Source organism: Panthera uncia (assembly GCF_023721935.1).
Source record: "Panthera uncia isolate 11264 chromosome B2 unlocalized genomic scaffold, Puncia_PCG_1.0 HiC_scaffold_25, whole genome shotgun sequence".
Taxonomy (NCBI): domain Eukaryota; kingdom Metazoa; phylum Chordata; class Mammalia; order Carnivora; family Felidae; genus Panthera; species Panthera uncia.
The window spans coordinates 24,383,248-24,401,713 of record NW_026057581.1 but is presented as its reverse complement, the minus strand read 5'-3'; positions in this window follow the sequence as shown (position 1 = coordinate 24,401,713).

The following is an 18,466-nucleotide window of genomic DNA, read 5'->3' as shown; positions in this document are numbered from 1 at the left end:
GGGAATTTAGAAAGCCATGCACATGTGCAGGGCTATGTGCATGCCCAGGAAAGAACTGAGAAGACTCTAATCTATCTACCTCTGACTGACTTTGAGGCCCTGTGCAAAGCAGGAAATGAAGACTAAGGCAGAGTTCTAAACCTCTGTTGCATTAAAGAAGTGCCCCAACACACAGAGAGAGTCCATCAGCTTTATGTTGGAATCACGTATAAAAATCACTATCTAATTATGAACTCATCACTAAGCTTACATTGAATAGAGACTTCAGCAGCCACTTCATAACAGGGAATACAGATTTTATAAAATTAGTCCAAGAATGTGACTAAACAAGATCATCATCGTCAACAACAACAATAATAACAAAGCAACAATGGCAAAGCACAAGGAGAGAAGAATCTGATTTCCAGAGTAACTACATTATGTTATTTAAAATGTCCAATTTTGGGGGCTCAGTCAGTGAAGCATCCAACTTCAGTTCAGGTCATGATCTCACTGTTAGTGAGTTTAAGCCCAAGCCCCATGTTGGGCTCCGCGCTGACAGCTCAGAGCCTGGAGCCTCCTTCAGATTCTTGTCTCCCTTTCTCTGCCCTCTACCCCCCCCCCCAAAAAAAATAAACACTAAAAATTTTTTAAAATAATTAAAAATGAAATGTCCAATTTTCAACAAAAAATCATGAGACACTGAAAGAAAAAGAGAAGTATGGCACATATAAAGGAAAAAAAGTAATCAATAGAAATTTTCTGAATTTCTGAAAAAGCAAAATTTTAGAGCTTACTAAAAATGCTTTTTAATAGCTATCACAAATTTATACAAAGAATTAAAGGAAATCATGTTTAAAGAATTAAAGGAACATATGAAAGTAATGACTCACCAAGCAGAGAATATCAACAAGAGACATCAAAAGAGATGGAAATTATGTTTAAAAATTAGTAATTCTATGGCTAAAAAGTTACAACTGAAGCGAATATTTCACTAGAAGGGCTCAATAGCAGATTTAATTTGTAGAAGAAAGAATCAGTAAAAGTGAAAATAGATTAATTTCATTATCTAAGTTTGTGACAAAAAAAAATGAAGAAAAATGAGCAGAGTTTCAGATACCTGTGGGATACCATTAAGCATGCCATCATATACTCAGTGGGAGACCCAGAGGGAGAGATGAGACAGAGAAAGGGGGGGGGGGGCAGAAAAAAATATATTTGAAGGAATAATGACCAAACACTTCCCAAATTTGATGAAAAACATCAAGATGCTCAACAGACTTCAGGTAGAATAAACTAAAAGAAGTTCACACCTAGAAACAGAGTCCAACTTCTAAAAGACAAAGAATCTTGACAACAGCAAGAGAAATCAACTTTTTGTGTACAAATGATCCTCAATAAGTTCAGCTGACTTCTGGTCAGAAACCATAGAGGCCAGGAAGCAGTGGAATGGTGTATCTAAAGGGCTGAAGAAAAAAGGCTGTTGGCCAAGAATTCTACATGTAGAAAACTATACTTCAAAAATAAAAGGAAAAGCAATTCCAAGATAAACAAAAATTGAGAGAATACTTTTATAGCCAACCTTCCCTACAAGAAATAGTAAAGGAAATCCATGTGTATGTCAATAAAGTAAAATAAATATCTCAATAAAGTAATTTAGATAATAATGTGAATCATTTAGGCTGAAATGGACAACAGAAAGTAACTTAAGTCCGTATGAAGAGAGAAAGAGCACCAGTAGAGGAACATAGGTAAATATAACATCTTTTGTCTGACCTAAAAGACACTGCTGCATAGAGCAATAATTATAAAACTGTGTTGATGGCAAGATAATATATAAAGATATAATTTGTATGATAATAAGAGCACAAAGAAGGAAGAAAGAATAGGGTTATTTTGTAGAAAATCTTTATATATTACTTAAATTAAGTTGGTATTAATACAAAGTAGATTGTTTTAACTTAACATGTTAATTGTAATCCCCAGGAAAATCTCTAAGAAAATAACTAAAAAACATAGTTAAAAAAAAAACAAGAGAATTAAAATGGCACACTAGAAAATACTTTTTAACACAAAATAAAAGAATGAAAGAGGAATAGAGGGGAAGAAAGACATGACATATAGAAAACAAATAGCCTAAAGACATGCATAAATCCTACTTGATCAATAGTTACATTAAATGCAACTGGGTTAAATACTCCAATTAAAAAGCAGATACTGGCAGAATTAATTTTTTTTTAAGCCACAACATAACTACATAGTACCTATAAGTGACAAACATTGGGTTCAAAGTTAGTTTGCATGGAAAAAGATATACCAGGAGAGCTGGAGTGGCTATGCTAATATCACATTATACAGACTTTAAGGCAAAAAATATTACCAGCAACAAAGAAAGACCTTGTTTAAATGAAAAAAGAGACAATTCATCAGGAAGTCAAAAATTATAAACATATGTGCCTAAGAATAGAGTCCCAAAATACATGAAGCATAAACTTACAAAATTGAAAGGAGAAATAGATAATTCACAGTAACAGTTGGAGAGTTCAATATCCCCCTTTTAGTAATGAATAGATCAAAATGGAAAGAGAAGAATTGAGAATGTGTGAACCAACTACACCTAACAAACACGTATAGAACACCTGTTAGTGAACTGGGCCCTTGGGCTCTCTAAACAATGAAAATTGACAAGAGGCCGAACAGGAGTTCCAGGCAAGGCTTTATTGGGGCTTATGCTCAAGCACAAGAGAGAGAGCCCAGAGGAAAAGTCCTTCAGGCTGGCCCCCAAGGAGAGGTGGGGGAGAGCTTTAAAGAGGCCCAGGTGGGAAAAGGGTGACATTTAAGCATGAAGAGGTGGAGATTTCATGGCTCCTGTGCACTTAAACGTCGTGCTTCTTCATGTGTCGCGTGTCTAACCGGCAGGTTAATCTCCACCCTTGGGTACGATTTTTAGTATTGTAACAAGGGTACAAGTCAGTGAAAGGCCAGTGCGGGGGGGGGGGGGCATCTTGGCATAGACCGGTTTCGTCCTGTCTTCTCCAGTCTTCATAGTAGAGTCCCTCCTTTCACTAAGTCCCTCCTGCTTCCTCATTCCTGCAAGATACACTACCCAGGAGGCATAGAGCATTAGCTTTACTTTTTATGAGGACAGCCAAGGAATCCTGTATTTTGCAGTTAGAATTGAAGGGACCTTAGTCCAGTCTCTGCTCTGTCTCACACCCAATCACAGCAAAATATACACTCTATACTAATTGTATAGAATGCCCACAGAACATTCTCTAAGATAGACCATAAGTTAGGTCATAAAACAAGTCCTCAAGAAATTTCTAAGAAGTAAAATTATACAAACTATGTTCTCTGATCACAATGGCATTAAATTAGGAATCAGTAACAGAAATTTGGGAAACTCACAAATATGTGGAAATTAAAAAACAAACTCCTAAATGACCAATAAGTCAAGAAGAAATCACAAATAAAATCAGAAAATACTTTATGATGAATGAAATTAAAACACAACATACCAAATCTTGGGGATCCAGGAAAAGCAATGCTTATACCTAACTTATATAACTGTTAACATTTACATTACAGGTGGGTCTGGTCACTATCACAGAAGTAACTTGAGAGTTACACCTATCCAATTGTACCAGCATATCTTAAAACCATTTTAGAACTTTTATGGAATAATTTCTAGGGTACCTATTATGGTTTTTAAAAAAATATCTTCAATGATAGCAATTCTTTGAATTTAAAGGATTTACATAATTTTTGAAAACAGAAGTCATATTAGTGAATAAATTGAGTGGTGAGGCTAAAGATTCCATTGTTGGTCTAAAGAAGTGATACTATTTTGATGAAGGCATTTTCAAAACAGGACAGTGGGTGGTTCCTGAAGAGGAATTCCAAACATGCATGAAGCAAAAAAAAAAAAAAAAAAAAAAAAAGGAAAAAAGAAAGATTGGAATAAGTGCATAGCTACAGAGGATGACTGTTTTGAGTACAACAGTTATTTAAATGTATGCCTTAGGGCACATTTCTAACATAAGTATCCTCAGTGCCTCATTACTTGAAGTATCTCACCATTTCCAAGTGGTTATCATTATATCTGCCCCTGTTTTGTTGGTTCCAAGAGAAATTAGAAATGGTGACTAGACAAATATTGGCCTAGGAGTTTGGTCTTCTAAGTTAAGTTTATATTGACTAAATGAGTTTCTATTTGATCTTAATTTGATTTTTCCATTGTTTTGACAATTGAACATGTGTTCACAAGTCTAGAGATATGTGCACATGTGGAGATATACCCATACAGAACACAATAGACTATTTTTAAAGCCAGAAAGTCTGTGTGCTATATATACCCATCTTTATAAACCTATTTTTTTTATTTCCCTAGCTGTCTCTGTAGGCTACCAATACCACATAGTAACTGCCAATAACTAATAAAAATAACTATTAAGTTATATGCAATATAAACTACTATATAAAGGCTAAACAGTAAACACTATTTACAGCTTACTATGAGAAAATGGAAACCTCATTGTGCCAATATGAACAAGATCTCCTCTTATCCTGTAATTCAAAGGCTATTACTTTGAAAATTATGAGTCCCAATTGATTGCCATACTAGAAACAATTATTATCTGATCTGTTCTTCTTTATACTATTAGTAATGTCCTAATATTCTAAAGGACCTTAATCAAACATTCAATGTTTTAAGAAACATCTGGATGTTAGCCAAATTTGTAAGATAGCACAAGCTAGAGCAAAAGAGGTGGTGAGAGGGACATAAGGAAAGTGAAAGCTATTACAGAAAAACTGACTAGAACCGTGGAATCTGATTATAGGGAGCTTAGAAGGTAGGCTTGGCAGGGGAACAAAGCCGCGTTTCACCTTGGAAAGCTGTGAGGCACTGCACATGACAAAAGCTGCTAATTATGAATGATAAGATTTAGGACAAATAGGAAGCTTTTTGGCGAAAGGATTTTTTAAAAATTCTGTTAAAGTGTGTATAAAAGCAAACCATACATTGTCTTTTGAAACCTTTGGGAAACTTCATAATTTTTAATATGTAAAGTTCACTTTTATTAAACATATGGGTAAGTTTGAAATTATTCAGAATATTAAAATTAATTTGAAAATAATTAAAATTCAGAAAAACCTCAGGTGTACATCCAAGTTCTGGGCAATATTAACATGCTATAAAAATTGCTCAGGCAATTTACAGTGAACAGGTGTGTGAAGTAATTGACAGGGGAAAAAGTTCAGACATTAATTAACAAGAATTATGAATATCCTTGTTGAATTGTTTTCTCTCCATTGACATATTTTTAAGCATATGTGTAGAGGAAATTTTTTTCATTACAAATACGCATGGAAAATGAACTCTTACTTATTCATAATACTCAATGCTTTTGCCATTAATTGCTTGATGAGACATGGAAGGAACACAAAAAGAAAAATGCTCTAAACCAAAAGAAAAATGTTATAAATATTTTTGAAAGTTTATTCAGTCTTGCTAATAATGTTGAAATGTCTACTTCCAAATCCAACAAAATAAGGATTCATGCACTCAAAGAGTATCTCTGTTGAAACTTGGGGAGAAAAGAATAATTATGCCAAAAATAGGACCCAAGTCCTACCTCAAGAAGCTTCCAGAAGGAGCGAAGCCAGAACAGAAAAGCAGAATGTTAGAAAATAATATGAGAACTACCATGAGAAACATAGAGGATGGGATAAGGACTCTGCCCTGGAGGAGGAAGAATGGTAGGATTTGGCTTTGAATCAGGTAGTCAAGATTAGAGGCAAACATTGTACTATTTTTTTAATGTTTTTATTCATTTGTGAGAGACAGAACATGAGTGGGGGAGGGGCAGAGAAAGAGGAAGACGCAGAATCTGAAGCAGGCTCCAGGCTTGAGCTGTCAGCACAGAGCCTGACACAGGGCTCAAACTCACAAACCACGACCTGAGCCAAAGTCAGACACTTAACCCACTGAGCCACACAGGCGCCCCATAGGGACAAACATTTTAGACAGAGATGGGGTTGTGTAAAGCTGCAGATTTCTAAGGAAGCCTATTGTGCTGGTGCTGTCCAGACACTGTAGGACAGTATGGTAACAAACACCTGGAAGGTGGGAGAGGCTTTGGAAGCAGGTCATGGCAAGAAGCTGGGAAGACTCTGGGGAGAGTGTGAATTTGAAAGCTTGAAGAGCCTGCAAGAGTGTTTCATGAAATCCTAATGACCTTTGAGATGCTTGTGAGTGACGGCTTGAGGAGGCAAGTGAAGAAAATGCTATTTGAAACTGGAGGAAAATGATCTTTTTTATATAGTGGCAGAAATTTAGCAACACTATCACTTGATATAGTAAGTAGAAAACTTATGGAATGAACTGTGTGATCTTAGCTAAGGAGATTTCCAGATACTGTTGAGAGTATTTCTTGGTTTCTTCTTGCTGCTTATGATAAATGTGAGAAAAGAGAGGTAACTAAAGAAAGGACTTCTAAACAAAGAAGAACTTAAAAATTTCAGCCTCTCCAGAAAATAAATGGTACTACAATTAAGAAATGGCTGGGGCATGGGACTCTTGATCTCAGGGTTGTGAGTTCAAGCCCCATGTTGGGTGTAGAGATCACTTTAAAAAATAAAATCTGAAAGAAAGAAGAAAAAAGGAAAGAAAGAGAAAGAAAGAAAGAAAGAAAGAAAGAAAGAAAGAAAGAAGAAAGGAAGGAAGGAAGGAAGGGAGGAAGGAAGAAAGGGAAAGAAAGGAAGAGGAAAGAAAAAGATCAAATCCAGGACACTCTGAAGAAAACATGGTCCAATCATGAAGCCAAATGTTTAAAATCCTCTGTTAAGAACTCAGAAATATTGAAGACAGTACATCAGAGAATCATTCAGTCAAATAATAGGGCTTTTAAGAAGCTTGAGAGTGTTGTTCCTCAAAAGGCTCAGAAGTCCAAGGCAGAGAAGAGTGATTCTCGAAGAGATCTGTGGGGGTGGTTTTTTCTAATGGAGTCAATCCCAATAAAAATTCACAGGTGACCTATACAATTTTTAAAAGATTCACGTCACCAGGTGCACCACCAGCTTGGACTAAGATGGGCAGAGGGAGCACAAAGAGGTAAGGGATTTGAATTCTCAAACTTCTCTGGGCAGGAACTAGGCTGAGGAACCATCTAATAGTCGGCTTACGGGGGAGAAGACTTCTGCCTTCACTTATCTTTACCTATTGGAAGCTTGTAAGAGTTCCCAAGAAGATCCCAATAGCTGTGGTGACTAGGCTTAAGTTGTGACGGCTTAGGTCTGTCCCAGCACGAAGCATGAGACTGACAGGGCACTGAACATTTTCTGCACTTTCATGACACTGTGCACATAGTGTTCATGTGATGAGGTCTCCAGGTACTTGGAGTCCTGGCCTCTTGAGGGAAGCCTGGAGGCAGCACTTGGCAGGAGCAGCTGTTTCAGGGTGGGCTGGAGCAGCAGCAGGGAGGTACCCTCAGGTGGTGTCCTGCCAGGAGAGGCCACTCTCCCTGACATACCATTTCTAAACTTGTGTAAGAATACTTTAGACGTCTCTACAAATAACTGGGTGAGTTTGAGGGGGTTCAGAGGACCTAAGCTCTGCAGTTGAGGCCATGAGCCAACTAAATACAGATTAGTACCTTTCATGAGACCCTATTTGTACCTGCAACAATGCCTGTGGAACATAAATTAAAAGCTCTTGGAGAAGCCCAGTATGAGGAGAAGGAGAAATAAGTTACTGAAGGAGGAGCATCAGGAACCACTTATCCTCCTGATGGGTGTGGATCATGAGGTGGGGTTGGTGTCCCCTTTCAGAGCAAGGAGTGCTCAAACGAAAAGATGAAGTGGGTTTCAGTGCCCTCCCTTTGTGCAGGAAGTGAGGGAGATTGACCCACTCAGTTTACTTCAGGAGAGGGCAAGGAGAGGTGGGAATATGATTGGTTCCTATCTCTGAGTCCCAGGCCCTGAAACTCTAGCACTGAGGATTTATTTTTGTAAAAGGGTAGAGATGTCCATTGGGACCTATATTGTTCCAATATTGGAGGGTAAAGGAAAACTGTATCTCTACTCATACCATTTCTGACACTGAATGTGTGGAGGTTTTCCTCATATTAAACAATTCTAGCACAAACTACTTGGAGTTTGCACATACCTCACAGGTTAAAAGCTCAGTCCCACAAGACTGCCCCTAGTTCAGGGGCCAATCACAGGTGGTGAGTCCCCACTTCTGTATGACATGACTACAAATCTAAGCTCCCTGTAACCCCTTCCTAAGACTCAATAATTTGCTACAATGGTTCACAGAATCCAGGAGAAAACTTCACTCATTATTACCAATTTATTATAAAGGGCATTATAAAGGATACAAATGAACAGCCAGATGAGAAGGTCCATAGGGCAAGGTCCAGAAGGGTCATAAGCACAGAAACTTCTGTCCCTCTGGAGTTTGGGGTAAACCACTCCCCTGGCACATGGATGTGTTCTTGTTCACCAGCTCAGAAACTCTCCAAACCTCTTTGTGTGGGGTTTTTATAGACATTCCATTATATAGGCATGATAGATAAAATCATTGGCCGTTGGTGATTAACTCAGTCCCCAGCTCCTTTCCCCTCCCTGGAGGTGGAGAGAGGAGGTTGGAAGTTCCAACCTTCAATCACCTGGCTGGTTCCTCTGTCAACCGACCCCATCCTCCAAGAATGACCTCAGTGGCCATAAACTCAGGTGCGGTTACAAGGGGCTGATGATGAATAACAAAAGATACTCACTCTTCTCATCCTTGCTACTCAGGAAATTCCAAGGGTTTTAGGAGCTCTGTGCCAGGAACCAGGGATAAGACCAAATATATGTTTATTAAAATATCACAATATCACAAATGATCAATGAGGTTTCCCCACTTTGGGGAAGAAGTCAGAATACCTCACCTAGAGGTCAGAGTGGGGAAGAACCTGGGGCTCATTCTAAAGAGAGGGATAGGACTACTTTGTGTGAGACAATAGAAAATTCAGTGGGTCTGTCTCAAGCCAGGTAAAGGTGGGCGGTTTTGTTGACACTGAGTATCTCAGTGTTGATCACTGCTGGGCTAACATATGAATGTTGACATGGGTGTGAATGTCATCCTCAGGCACAAAGGCATGCTTGATGCTGAAGAGTCTCAGCAGCATTTCCGGCCAATGCTGCCCCCAGAAAGCAATGTGGCTGCTGATGACTGGGTGGCTATTATATACTGAGATATTTCAGTGGCAGATTTTCTGAAGCAGGTGCCTTACAAGCATCTGAGGAATATTCACTAAGATACATTAAAGGGACTGAATTGCTAATTGCCTTAATTTATTAAACAGTGTTCTGATACTAGACACTTTACATATATCTTAGTCAATGTTTTCTATTCATAGGGAACAAAAATCCTAAATCTTTGTGGGTACATTGCAATCACCATGTTTTCAACTGGGAGAGTTGTTTTCTCCACCTTGGGGCTGGCCAGTGTGCAAATGGATCTGGAGCCCCAAATAAATAGCATGGCATTATTCTTTTAAGGTATGGGGTCTTAATGTCATGGGACTTTTAACGTGTCAGAACTTGTCATAAAAAAGAGTTTGTACTGCATTTACCAAGTCCACTTATTTGAATAATTTAGCTCATCAACCAAAGGATAAATAAAGTCCATGTTTATTTGTCAATATAATACATATATATGACTGTTATACATCTTTATAAGGCAAAGAAATACAGCTGAATTGAACTATGTTCAGAAATAAAAAATATACATGACAAATTCAGTCACCACATTGTGAATCCATTTTTATTTCTTATCTACACTACTAAACTTCATCGAAAGGACTCACTGACATCTATTGGATGGGACAAATACAAAATACATACAATTCAAGATCGGAACACTCAGGTATTAGATGTTCTCTGCTCTCTTGAATAAGTAGTGGTTGAGTTATAAGCCTTCATGGAAGGTGAAACTACACACATAAAGATCACTTATGGAAAGTACACCTGACTGAAACGTATCTAGGAGACATACATAGACCTTCAAATGTGAGAAACTGTTGACTTCGTGCAAGGCAAGGAAGTTGCCTTCATCTGGAAATTGAGCATCTGATAGTCTGATAGTCCAGCTTCAAGTTTCCTTTAGGACAGCAAGCCATTTGCCTTTTGGAAATATAATTTTCATCCCAAAAAGGCTTCAGGGGAGCATTGTGATGGATAAGAAGATGGACTTTGATTCTAACTGAAGAAAAAGAGAAAGAAGTAAAAAAAAAAATCAAAACAAAGCAAAAGCAAAATAGGGAGCATCACAGCTATTGAGAAGTGAGCCATGCAGTCTAGACCCATGCTGAACTTGCCAGTGGATAGAGAGCTGAACTGAGTTCACTGGGCATGCCTGCTCAGACCCCTGCTTTGCCCTCTTGCCTCACTTGCACAGATGAACTTTCCAAATGAGGTTCCCTCAGCTGGCCTGTAATCCTAACTAAGCAAGCACATGTAGGCATCCTGACACCATTTGCCTAATGCCTAGGGTGGGGGTACTGGGAGCAGAAGGAAGAATAAAGGAATGAAATAAAGAATAAGACCCTCATTTCCCTAATATCAAATACATATTTTGATTTTAAAACAAGAAAAAAAATTCTACTCTAGTTTCCATAAAAATAGTGAAAATGTAATAATTCATGTATCTTTCAAAACACATTCACATCCAAGTATGCCACAACAATAGCAGCATGCCTATTTACATTTTTGAGGAAAGAAAGCAAAATAATGTCAAGTCAGACAAAAAGTAACTAAAAAACAAACATGAGAATTACCCAATTTTGACTTGGAAATCTTTCCCCAAGGTAGTTCAGGTGAGAATCCATTTCAGATGCTTTTATGTAACAAATTAGGGCATGAGCTCTTTTCTCCCTGATTTTTTGAAATAGCAACAGGTTGTGGGTGAGTGTTGGTGTCTTACAAATTACAAAAGGGGCATGCTGTTTCTTTAATCCTTTGTGAGGTTTGTTTCTCTCTAGGCAGTGGGAAGTGCCACATCAGTGCTTTAATTTCCTCTATTTTCTAAAGCAATGGCTACTGCCTAATGCGAGTGAGTGAAGCCATAACGTCCATTAAGTGGGTGGGAGAGAAGTACAGCCTATCAAATCCTAATGACTTCTTGGAAAAATTGATCACAATAGCCCAAGTCTCGCCAGACTCAGCTTCTCTGGTCCATGCTTGCATCTGGTTTGATTCCTCTGCTGTGCAAAGCCCCCTTTCCCATCAAAGTGGCAATCTACCAAGTTACCAGTGCTTGCTGGAGCAGCCACACATGGGTGTGGAGGGAGGGAACAGGATGAGCAGGAGACCGAAAATCTCCCATTTCACTGTAACTGTAGACTGTAATAATCAACTCTGCGATGCAAACTATCCTCAGCTCTCATATAAAAGGCACCCCGCTGGCACGGGGATACCTCCCCATCCAAATGTGGAAATTCAACTCCAAATTCAAAGGAGATTCGTTTTTAAAGTAGAGTCTCCTTTCTAAACCTCTTTTTTAAAAAAATCACACCCACTGACTGCAGGGTCATTAGTGGATTAATTTGTCAAAGAAATCGTTCCTTCATTTGGCCTAAGCTGCCTGTCCCACGTGTGTTGGGGTCTGGTGAAAGCTTCTCTGCCAGCGTGAGTCAGGATGAGAGTTGGATGCAAAAGATCTCCCGCTCTATCTGGTAGAGATTCCACACCACAGGACAGAAAACGCCCTTCCATGAGGGGTTTCAAATCAGACCCTTGCGTCTTATTTAGCATTTGAGTGAATGCCAGCTCTCTGTGGTCTGAGTATTAATGCATGCACTGACTTGTATTTTTCCAGCCTCAATGAATACCATCAGCTAAAGATAGCACAGTAATATAACACTTCAGTCACAAGGCTTTGTTGTGTTTTTGTGTGTGTGTGTGTGTGTGCGTGTGTGTGTGTGTACGTGTTTGTTTGTTTTTTTTAAGGAAACCAAATTAACCATTTTAAGCACAGTCACATAACAGGAACAGGAGAAAACCAACCTTGGATAAATGCATAAGCCAAAGGAAAAAAGAAATGCATCATAATGTAAGAGCAAAGCTAGAAAGGAGTCAGTTTTATAGCTAGCATGACCACTAAATTGGCATATGGTCCTAACTAAATTACACATTTTCTTCTGTCTCTACTTCCCTTTTACCTTACACATGAGAATAAGAACATTGCACATTTAGTTATTCATGGGCATGCTATAAGCATCCACTAGGTGCATATGAGCAATAATGGAGAAAAGTCAATGCCAATTAAAACTGCCCTCACTAACATGGCCATCAAGTCATTCTTATTTCATGTCACTGCTATTGTGACTACCAGAGCCTAGAATGATTTACAGCTAAAAATAAAGACATTATTATAGCTGATCTCAACACAGGAGTTATTTGGAAATGGGAAATATGAGGAAAACTTAAGAGGCTGAATAGTGAGCTTGATGCTGGATGTGTAATAGGAATTTAGTGTGGCTTTGCGTGGCCTCCTCTTCGTAAAGAAACGACGCACGTTTCACCCTTGAGAGGCCCGATGCCCTTCTGTGCTGTATACGGTCAGGCTCATGTCCATTATTAAATATCTGTAATGAAATGCCACATGAGCTCCGGAGCAAGAAGAAGCTTCCAACTGGAAGTTATTCTCATATCCAAAGAGTGAGCAGCAGTGTTCCCCTCACCGTTGATTTCTGGATGTTCTTTCTTCACAACCACTGAGCCATGTGAGACTCCACATAGGTGAGATTACCGGTCTTCAGAAATGCTGGAATTTACCCAGAAGCCTGAGTGCTATTTCCCAAGTCATTGCAACACTGGAAGCAAAGCACTGTCCTTCCTTGGCATGCACACGGCCCATGTCTCATTGGTAATGGCAGCATGAGGAAAGTTCTTGTGACTATCAACATTTTTCCAAAGGTTGTAATTCCAAAGACTAACCATAAACAGATACCTCTTGCTCCACCTGTGAAAACTAGAGCATTTCATGCAAGCAAATGTACAATCAGAAGACAGCAGGGAGTGTCTTGTGAAATGCACGTCACGCATTTGAAAGTAGAATCAGCTACTCAGAAGAAACTGATGAACTTGGAGAAAGTTCAGGATATATGGAAGATATAACGTCTGATGCCTCTTGCCTCGGGATTCAAAAACAGTTTGTGTTCCAGAAAGTAAATTATTTATCAGTTGGATTCACCTGATTTCAGACCAAATAAAAATAATAGAGTCTGAGAAACTAAATGCTCAAGGGTGCAAAAGACAGAATTTTTTTCTGGCGATATGATGGCCCCCTTTGAAAGGCATAGTTTAAGGACTGGAAGCAGTTTTCTCCCTCTAAATGTATCCTCCAGATTTAAATGTCTCAAATAAATCTCCGGTATGATTGCTCTAATAAGCTGAGAAAGAGCAGAAATAATGTACCCCCTGCCCCAGTGTCTAAAGTCAAAAATTAAAAATTGAAAACTCAAGATGGCAGGGAAGCATCTTTCCCGTTGTGCACTACCATGGGGTCTGGGGAGTTGAGGAAAGGGATGCAGGGCTTGTCTGCACCCCCTGGGACCACAGGACTAGGTGTCCCCCTTAACTGGGTGCTCAGAGTTCAAGTGCAGCGGCTCCACCGCCCCCCCAGGGCCACCCGTCATCACAGGGGTCAAGGCATCAGAACTGCTGATTTTTCCAAAAATCTTCTCAAAGCAGCAGCAACCGCAGCAGTTTTCCTGCAAAGCAAACAAAATATGACTCTTGTTAATTCAGCAGGGCTTTTAAAATTGTAATTAGTTGGTTGTGCGCCTTAGGAAAACCACACATGATTTTTTTATAATGTATGTGTGCATGTGAGAGAAAAAAAGAAACCCCTTGCAGGATTCCACTGCTTACCCGAGTTGGGTTTTTTTTTTTTTTTCAGTTTATGCAAGATATTTTCGTACTATTTGCAAGATCGAAGGACAAGGCCTCTTTGTTTCATGTGAGGCACAGCCAGCTCCCCAGCTGCTACCACACCATCCATTCTGTCAGCCTGACCCCGCATCAAAGTAAGGCCACAGATTGCGCGTGGGAAAGATTTTCATTTGCTTTATGACCACGTTTGACATAGGCCCGCACAGGGTTTGCTACCCTACATCAAACTCTGAGAAGGTGTCCTAAATTCATGGCTCTGAGAAAGTGTCCTAAATTCATAGTTCACGGGTTGGCAAAAGATGGAACAGAAACACAAAACGAAATGCCACCAGGTTGATTTTTAGAGTATTTCCTCAATGCATCAAAAAACCTCTAACAAATTGCAGGAGATTTATATGCCTCAATCGACATGATGGATCCTGCCTTATTCACAGGGCCTGGAAGTCATTCTTTTTCCACAGGAATAATCTTCAACCACCAGATTTTAAAAATCAATATTATCACAAAGTTGGTTTTACTCACTTGTAAAGCTTGCCAAAAACCCCATCTTATCCTGGCAGGAAATACTATAAAAAATGACTTAAAAAAAATTCTTCTCAAATGAGGCTGCTCTCAGAGTTAATGTCTTAAGCTCACATTTTAATTTGAAAAAAAAAAAAGAGTAAAAGAAGTAAACTGGGAGGCACCCACATCCCATGGACCTTAAACAATGCTTCCCAGGCCTGCAGTGCAACCAAGTTGAAATTCTGTGGCCCACTGGAGCTGAGGTCCCCAGAGAGGAAGGCAGCCAGCCCAAGGGACCGTCTGGAGGCAGACCTGACCACGCTCAAAGGTCTCATCAAGCAATTCAACAAAGACAGTAGCTAACTGTGCCAGTGTCATCAGCTCCAATGTTTTGTCCTCCACATAACTGTCACTGCTTGGGCTGCTACTGGCCTACATTGCCTTGGGTTCAAAGGACCAACGTGGCATGGAAGGATTCTACTGCCTCCCACTACCATTTCCTCCTCTTTCTCTCCCTGCCAGCCCCTGGTGACAGACATGCCTTGCAGTGCAACCTCCAGTCACCCAATGAATTCATTCCTACCAGGCCTCAAAAGTGACTCCAGTGCTTAGGGTGGGAAGGCAGTTTGTGGCAAACCCTTGAGGTTTGTGGTCACCGGAGACAAAATTGCTGGGGGATGGAGGGAGGGAGAGTTCCCCGCAGACTCTGGTGCCCACCACTCACGGGTGAAGGCCAGGCTGTACCTCAGTGAGCCTGACCACCCAGGCCTGGGAGCAGGCAGCGTCCTTCCTTTCTCCACATTATCACAAGGCACATAGCTACCTTCTACTCTTCCAAAAACTTTACCGTCCTTGCTATCTTTGACCCATGATAGTGGCCTTTGTAAGTAGGAAGCACAAGCCTTCCTGCTGATGTTTCATAGATTTCTACATAAGTGGTAGACTGGGAAGGAATGACCCTTACACCAAAGGCTGAGTGCTTTCCTAACTCTGGCCTGGGACTTTTATTATGATATACTGACTTATTTCTACCCGATCTTATTCTACAAAAGATTTCAAGGCAGCTTGCAAGAATATAGAGTCAAACAGACAAACAAAAACCTCAGGACCAGAGTAAATACAAATGAGAATAAGAGAGTAAGACCAGCAGGCAGCAAGAATGCAGACTCACAAGTCATCAGTCCTACACATTTGTTAAAATTGAGTGGCAACAGTGGCCATGGGCTTACTGCCCCAAGTGAGAGAACTGGCTTGCTGGAGGGTAAATGGCCCCCCAACAAGGACATATATGTTGAGATTTCTAAAAGTTCTCTGTAATAAGTACAAGGCCTTAGGCTTCTCCTTTAGGGCATAAATTAAGCTAGCTTTTGATTCAATCAAAAGTATTCATGTGTAAATCCATCTCCTAATAATTCTGACAAAATTCTAAGCAGGGTACAGGCTGTGTATGAAGTGGTATGGTTCCTCCAGCTCCAAGACTGGGCCAATACCAGGAAGCAGTTCAGGAAAGAAAAACAAGCATGGGCTTTAAATTCAGAGACACTTGAGAAGTCATGCTGTACCATTTACGTGACTTTGGGGGAGTTAGTGTGTGGGTCTCGAGACTGGTTTCCCCATCAGCACAAAAAAGGTATTACTTCTTCTGATCCCAATTGTAAGGACTACCAGAGATGGTTTTGTTCAATTACTGGCACCTACTGAGATAATTATCAAGTACCTACTATGTGCCAGGCCCTGGTATCCAGGCTTTGCATGGATTATCTTGTTGGAGCCACTCAACAAGCATAGGAAGTAAGACTATCCCCAACCCACAAAACAGGAAATTGAGGTTTCTGTGCTAGAAAATGGCAGAGCCAGGCTGCACACACAACAGTCCAAAATTGGGGCCCTCCCCCTCAGCAGAAACACTGCCCTGCTTCCCACATAGTCAGTGCAACACACATTTGGCTTCTTTCTTGCTACTCCCTCTTAAGGCTTGCACAACATCTCTTCAGAAAGACCTGAGACCAACCTTTCAAATGGGCACCTTCCACGGACTATTTGGTCACAAGGTCCTTCGCATTAGAGCAGCAATTCTTCTTCTTCTAGGGAAATCACAAGACATTTGAAGAAGAATTAGAACTTTAGAATTAGAACATATATATATATATATATATATATATATATATATATAATTTCATTCCTCACTTCTGATATGAGAACACCTGAAGAGTCAATAACTTCCTACTGGTTGAAAATGCTCTTCAAGAGATGTTCTAGAAGCCTAAACTGTTCATGACCCTCCAACAGATGCATTGAACCACCTTCAGGGACCAGCTTGAGCATTCCCCACTTTCCCCTGTCATCACTACCTTTCCTCTCAGAGTCAGAAACAAAGAGCTGAGCACCTAATGACACTTCATTTTTATGTGCGTGTTTGGTCAAAACTCCCTTCCACAAATATTCATGTTGACAAAGCTTGAGGGTCAAGACTGAGACCAGATGAGGACAAAAATGAGTCAGATACAACTTTTGCTTCTTCCAAAAGTTTTCAAGCGTTATTTAAGTGCCACAAGAGAGGTTCAAGAAGACAAAAAAAGCACCTCCAGTTTGGGGGTTGAGAAGAACCATCTTAAAGGAGGTGGCATTTAAAGTAGGTCTCAGGCACTCACTAGGATTCGGGCTGATCTGGAAGCAGTAGCAAAGACAGGATGGAACACCTGATATCAGGGCATGTCAGAGCAGGCTGGATGGTTGGGTGTGTTAGTTTGGTGTGCACGATGGGGAAAACTGGAAGAATTTATGGTGTGGGAGGAACATGATCAGAGTTGTCATTAATGAAATAATGATTTGGTGAATTAGAAAAGAGATGGATAGATATGGAATATCAGCTCCTACAGTATTTTATTAGTTCAGCATATTGGAAAAAGGGCAAGAGCTGAGGTTGTAACACTGGGATTGGGAAGGAAAGGTAGAGGCTTATTAGTTCTAGCAGAAAAGAAACAATGTCATATTTGTTCATTTTTCTTTCCTCCAGGCCCAACACATTTATTAAGCCTGCAGTAGATGCTTGATGGGTTCTAATAGATTTGTAATTTGGGAATGCTTTGTTCCACTCAAGCTGAGAGCTGTTTCTGATGGAAGGTGGCTTATGTATGGATGGTTGGCAATGTAAGAGCATAATACAGAAGGCAGAGAGCTACAGGGCTTTAATTCCTAAGGAAAAATCCTTTTTAAATTTACTGACTGATTATAAGCATGTTTAGTGGTTAATAAATTGTAAGTGTTTTAAGCATGAAACAATTAAAAGAGATAAATAAAAGTTTATAAAAGGCTTTTAAAATATAATTTCGATTTGAATAGTAAATAGTTTGGGGTAAGAGTTAAATGTTCAACATAGGGGCGCCTGGGTGGCGCAGTCGGTTAAGCGTCCGACTTCAGCCAGGTCACGATCTCGCGGTCCGTGAGTTCGAGCCCCGTGTCAGGCTCTGTCTGGGCTGATGGCTCGGAGCCTGGAGCCTGTTTCCGATTCTGCGTCTCCCTCTCTCTCTGCCCCTCCCCCGTTCATGCTCTGTCTCTCTCTGTCCCAAAAATAAATAAAAAAAAAACGTTGAAAAAAAATTAAAAAAAAAAAACGTTCAACATAAAGTTACATTCTGATTTTATAAAACATATCAGAACCAAGATTATTCCAAAAATGAATCTTCTGGAAAAATCTAGTCTCAATATTTCTTTGAAAAATAAAATACACTAAGCTTGAATACTGGCTTTCAAGAACACCAAAAATGTACTGTACAGGAAGAGTTCTGGAAATATCATCAGGCCTCCTTTGCCCAGAAGCCCATTATTCAGCAGGATAGTAGAGTAGTGAAGCTCTGCCCAGGTTCCAGAGCCTGCCTGTCTACACTGGGGAGCTAGCTCCATCACTTCCTCCTGGTGAGATCCTGGACAAGTACCCCTGTCTTCGGTTTCCTTACCTATATGAGGATAATAACAACACCTGTTTCAGAGAACTGGTATGTGGATTAAATGAATTATTTTTTGTAAAGCAGTGAGAACA